Source organism: Podarcis erhardii (genome assembly GCF_964252035.2).
Source record: "Podarcis erhardii genome assembly, chromosome: 17".
NCBI lineage: Eukaryota > Metazoa > Chordata > Lepidosauria > Squamata > Lacertidae > Podarcis > Podarcis erhardii.
The window spans coordinates 5,298,503-5,304,502 of record NC_138515.1 but is presented as its reverse complement, the minus strand read 5'-3'; the positions used below and the strand labels follow the sequence as shown (position 1 = coordinate 5,304,502).

The window sequence follows — 6,000 nt, the reverse complement described above, 5'->3', positions numbered from 1 at the left end:
GGGGGTCTTCTCCATGGTAGCTGCACAGACTTAGAACTCCTTCTCAGCAGAACTGTGGCCGAGGGCTACACATCAGGGTCAGCAGGCCTTAAAAGACTTGTTTCGGATGGCCTTCCACCAAGTCATTTTTGTTCCTTTTGCTAAATAGAGGCTGGGTAGGTCTTATTCCATAGGTTTTCTGTAATGGTGGGTGTACACACTAATAATAATAATAATAATTGCAGTTTTGACTGAGGTAAACTACTTTGGATGGGCATTTGCCTAGAGAAGCAGTGCAGAAATATTTAAAAATAAAATAAATAAAACAAATTCCCTGATATTAAAATAGGAAAGATGGCACAAAACAATGTACTCTTTCCCCCTGCCTCACAATGGATGTATGAGCAAATATGATTGTTTGCATGTATAAATTACATGTGCACACATGTACAAAAGTCTGAAAAACTATTTTGGAAGGTCGTATACCTAAAAGGCAGTATGTAAACATTAGAAATAAAATTTAAAAAACACATACGTAAAAGCATTCAGACTGCCTCAATGGAAAGTCAGTCATTCTTTATTGAATTCCAAAATTATACAAATACTGTGTCCTTACATCCATTTCACATTTTGAATTTGTGTTCCCTCCTCCCTTAAATCCAAATCCCTCCCCTACCCCCAAGCAGAAACAGAGCCCTTGAGTCTGCGTAAAATACTTCCAGAGATTTTCAGACACGGGGAGAAGGGAAGGACGGAAAGTTAAGAGGTCACCTGGACGCGAGTGGGGAAGGTGCGTTTGTAGTGAGATATACGTATGAAGCTGGGAGAAAAATAAAGGCGGGGATCTGAACAGGTAAAGTGTGTGAGAGAGGCCTATCCCATCAGTGGTACAAATGGATCCTCCATCCGGGTGATTGGCTCAGTACAGGTGGATGCTCTCAGCCAGGTGCCCTATCTAGCATTCTCCTTGCTTCTGGTCCCAGTCTAACTAGACCTGGAAGAAGGCAGCAACTAGGCCAGAGGTTTTCAACCTTTTTGTGTCTGAGGCTCCCTTGACCAACTACAGTGGTACCTCGGGTTAAGAACTTAATTCGTTCTGGAGGTCTGTTCTTAACCTGAAACTGTTGTTAACCTGAGGTGCCACTTTAGCTAATGGGGCCTCCCACTGCCACCGCAGCACAATTTCTGTTCTCATCCTGAAGCAAAGTTCTTAACCCGAGGTACTATTTCTGGGTTAGCGGAGTCTGTAACCTGAAGCATCTGTAACCCAAGGTACCACTGTACGTTCTTTCTGTGGCACCCCTGTGAGGCTCAAGAGCCCAGTTCTGTCACCCCTTCCCTGCAGAGCTGGCAGCCTCTCACCCTTTTTCAAATACCCTCCCTTGTGGAGGGTTCCCTCAACCTCCTCTCCACTCTCCTTGGAAGACCTCTGGGCAGCCACTGCCACCGCCCTTGGTCTCTGAGCTGCCCCATCTGCCCTTCGCACACTACCCCACAGGGGCCTGGGAAGAGGATGTCCCCTGCCTTAGTGGCTCAACAGAGACTGGCCAAAGGTGAACATGAGGCCAGCACCTTACCTGGGGAGGCAGCAGTGGGTGCTGCCAGGCCTGCAAGGTGGAAAGGCTTCCTTCAGCACCAGGCATTCAGCCTCCCATGCAGGCCTTTCACACAGCAATCACAAGAAAGGCCAGCACAGCCACTGCCTGCCAGGCCTCCCAACAGCAAGGGCTGATGGACTGGCTGAATGGGCTCCCTCGCCTGCTTGCTTGCTTACTTACTCCAAAGCTGTCTTAGCTCCTGGCAACCAGCACCCCCTGGCCAGCTCCAGAGGCACCATCTGCCTGGGGAGCTTGTAGCCAGGGCTGCTGCAACAAAGAGCTGTGCAAGCCTTTGGGAGGCAGAGAAACAAGAGTAAGGTTACCAGATTTTTTCAATGAATCCAAGGACACTTTTCAACTTCAATGGATTTTGTATGGGGACTGATTTGTAAATCCAGGGACTGTCCCTGGGAAACAGGGACATCTGGCAACCTTAAACAAGAGGGCATCAGAAGAGGGAGGGAAGGAAAGAGGGATGGAGGCCAGTGTTGCCCATGGCACCCCTGACCACCATTCAAGGCACCCCGAGGTGCCACGGCACGCTGGTTGAAAACCACTGGTCTAGACAACTGTGATAGGCGTCTTCTCTCCTCTGGTGTTTCAAAATGACCATCCGGTGGACTCAGCAATGGGATGGTGCTAGCACCTCGAGGGCAAAATATACAAGCACTCCTTGGGTGAACAGAGACATGGGTTTTGGGAGGCCTCTAGGTCACCACTGGGCACCTAGAAGTAGCAGTGGCATGGCTTTCGAAGCGATGCAGGACATGTTCCGCAATATATGTCAGATGAAATCAGGTAGACTATGTTGTGTGGACAAGTAGCTCCCCCTTGAGTGGGATAGACAGCAAGCAGCCATGGTTACCACTGGTTTCAGGAGAGGACACCACTTGTATGGAAATCTTCACTTCAAAGTGTGCATTTCCAAAGCTCCCAAACACTGTACAGTTTCAGGATTTCAAAGCTGAGTATACATACTAGCAAACATGTGTGTAGTAGATCAAGTACTGTAACAAGTTTCTGTTAAATAGGTCCACATGTTGAGGTCATCTGATAGGAACAGTACATACAACTTAACCCGGCCCAAGGCATCCGTTTTACTGTGCATTCATTATTATTTGTGGTTGTACAGAATCAATACTGTGTGTGCCTGCAAAATTTTTGGGGTGGTCACGCTGCTTCATTTCCAATCAGTGAGTATCCTGTAACTTCCTGCTGAAATCCCACAACTGTTTATACCACAACTGATGTGTTATAGGTTATTTGTGGCAAAAATGTGGTTGCGCTGGGCAAGCACCACGCAAGAAATTAAAACAGGAAAAATCCACCGTTAATGCATTACTGTGTCAAGAGCATGCAACAGAACAGACCTGTGATAAAACGCCCATATGGAGGGGCTCTGGGTAGACAGAGGCAACCTGTGCACAAAGGAAGTGAAAACAACACAAACTGGAAGGCAAACTCAGAAGAAAACCTCTAGCCAGAACACCCATTTGCTAAAGACTGCCCCAAATAAAAGTATATTGTGGAGGTAAAATGGAACAGGACGGGTAGGGTGCCCCCAAGAATCGACAATTCTTATCACTGTATGAGAAGATCCGTGATAATTATACTTCTACTTAGAAGCTCTGTCCCCAGGGACGCTTTGCAGGTGGATCACAGAGTTGTGGGCTCTTTCAGATCTGGAAAGTACCGTATTTTTTGCCCTATAGGGCGCACCGACCCATAGGGCACACCTAGGTTTTTTTGGGGGGGGATAAAGGAAAAAAATTATTTCCCCCCCAGGCGCAGGGCTGGGGCGGGGGAAGCCCGAGCTTCCCCCTGACCCCAGCCCCCAGAACAGGCTGCTATCCACAAACCTTGGGAACCCGGCGGGAAGTCCCACTGGGCTCCCAAGGCTTGCGGAGAGCTGCCCGAAGTGTCTCCACTGCGCTCCCCGGGTTTCGGGCTGCAGGCTGCTGTCTGCAATCCTTGGGAGCCCGGCGGGAAGTCCCGCCGGGCTCCCAAGGCTTGCGGATAGCTTCCTGAAGCCTGCATTCGCCCCATAGGACGCACACACATTTCCCCTTCATATTTGGAGGGGGGAAAGTGTGTCCTATAGGGCGAAAAATACGGTAGTTTATGTGCAATCCTATGCAACCATACTTAGTAGTAAGTCCCTTGGAAATAAATGAAGCTTACTTCACATGCACAAGACTACCCTGTTAACCTGGGAATGGCCAGTCTTTCATCATTAGAGTTCTTGTACAGTGTTACCTCTAGTTAAGAACGTAATTCGTTCTGGAGGTCCATTTTTAACCTGAAAGTGCTCTTAACCCAAGGTACCACTTTAGCTACACAATTTTTGTTCTCTGTTCTGTTCTCATCCTGAAGTAAATTTCTTAACCCGAGGTACTACTTCTGGGTTAGTGGAGTCTGTAACCTGAAGCGTTTGTAACCTGAAGCACCACTGTACTTTTAAAAAGTTGTGTAGGTATTTTGGCAGATATAGCTGTCCCGGCTTTTATAACATCTGAGTATGCAAGAAACCTCTGATAAAAACCCCTCCTTCTGCAAGGTGTAGAAACCCTAATATTGCTAGCTTAATCATTTCCGATTTAATCTAAATCCTGTATTTGTAAGGTCTTTGTGGCAGGGACCTATTTTATTATTATTATTGCTTAGGTTACACCAAGTACATTGATGGTGCCATGTGAATAGTAAGTAACAACTTGGGCATATATGTTATGCTCACAGGAATAGGACGAAGACTGAAGCCCTAAAGAACAGGACTAGATATCAGGGGCTTAAGTTACAGGAGGGTAGATTTTGGGTTAACATTAGGAGAAACCTCTTGGAAGCAAAAGCACTTTGACAATGGAACCAATGGGGCAGGCTCTCTGGCTGGAAGTCTTCAAGCAGAGACAGTCATCTGTTGAGAGATGTTCTAGATCTCTGGATTTCCTACACTGAGCAGAAGATTAAATAAGGTCTTCTGCAACACTTATGATTCTTAAAAAGTCCCCCCTCCCCAAATTAGGTAATATAGCAGCAGGAATTACATGGCACGTCATGGTATATGTTAAGAGAATGCACAACTCTAATGAAATTGAGTCAAGACTATTGAGAAATGATATATAATGAGATTAAAAAGATGTTCGAGTTGATCGTTTCCCAAGAAACCCGAAGCTGTTCTTTTAGGAATTATAAATAATGATGTATCAAAAGAATTGGCTAACTTATTTATGTATATAACAACAGGAGCATAATATTGTATGCCCAAAGACCAAAGATAGAAAGAAGGAAGAAGAAGAAGAAGAGAAGAGTTTGGATTTGATATCCCGCCTTTCACTCCCTTTAAGGAGTCTCAAAGCGGCTAACATTCTCCTTTCCCTTCCTCCCCCACAACAAACACTCTGTGAGGTGAGTGGGGCTGAGAGACTTCACAGAAGTGTGACTGGCCCAAGGTCACCCAGCAGCTGCATGTGGAGGAGCGGAGACGCGAACCCGGTTCCCCAGATTAGGAGACTACCGCTCTTAACCACTACACCACACTGGCTCCAACAAAGGGGTTCCAACAAAGGAAGATTGGCTTTTGAAAACAATGGAGTATGCAGAACTGGCAAGATTAACAGCAAAGATTAGAGACCAAATGACTGAAAATTCCTTGAGGACTGGAGACCTTTTGTTGAGCATTTAAAGAACTATTATAGCAAGATGAAAACGCGAGCAGGACTTGAAATATGAGCGTCAGCGTTAATTATTAGGATAAATAGGTTAAAATGTATGCATTGAATAGGATATGCGAAATATGCCACATCTAAAGGTAAATATTGAAACCATGGAAGGAGAGGATGGGAAACCAATGGATATTTTATGGTCTTTTTTGTTTTGCTTTTTTCTTGCTTTTTGTGTGTGCAAAATCAATAAATAAGATTTACCAAAAAAAGAGAGTCAAGACCATTAAACTAAGCCACCACCAAGGATCTCAGTTCCCAATCTGTCCAATTAAAAGAAGAAGAAAAGCTAGAAAGAAATAGAAAATATTGAGCTCCCAAGATTGCCGTTAAGTGAATGGAGGCAGGTAAAAGAAGCAGATAGTTTAATGCATCTGAAACATTGGTTTTAGATATGTTACTGATGGCTTATTATTGATGATAGAGGAAACGTGGTCCAGGGGAGATTTATCATCATGTACTATTTTCAAATCAAGCCTGGGAAGATGTGGTGGTAGGCTTGGGATTGGGATATCTGTCCCCAACTCCCACCTTCTCCAGCCAGTAAGGGCAACCATCGGAGTGATGGGAGTTGCAGTCCAGCAATGTCTGGTTTGCCATCCCTGAGATATGGTGACCACCATCTCCACAGTACAGTGGTACCTTGGGTTGAGAACTTAATTCGTTCCAGAGGTCCATTCTCAACCTGAAATGGTTCTTAACCTGAA

The 6,000-nt window shown here is 45.5% G+C and overlaps 1 long non-coding RNA gene across 1 annotated transcript; it reads right to left on the bottom strand.

Annotated features, from left to right (window-relative positions):
- Nucleotides 1–515: 515 nt before the first annotated feature.
- On the bottom strand, nucleotides 516–2,264 carry LOC309332521. Its single transcript, XR_014152100.1, has 2 exons — nucleotides 2,135–2,264; nucleotides 516–1,820 (listed from the first exon to the last, which is right to left on the bottom strand). It is a non-coding gene; the product is annotated as an uncharacterized lncRNA (long non-coding RNA).
- Between the last annotated feature and the right edge of the window lie 3,736 nt (nucleotides 2,265–6,000).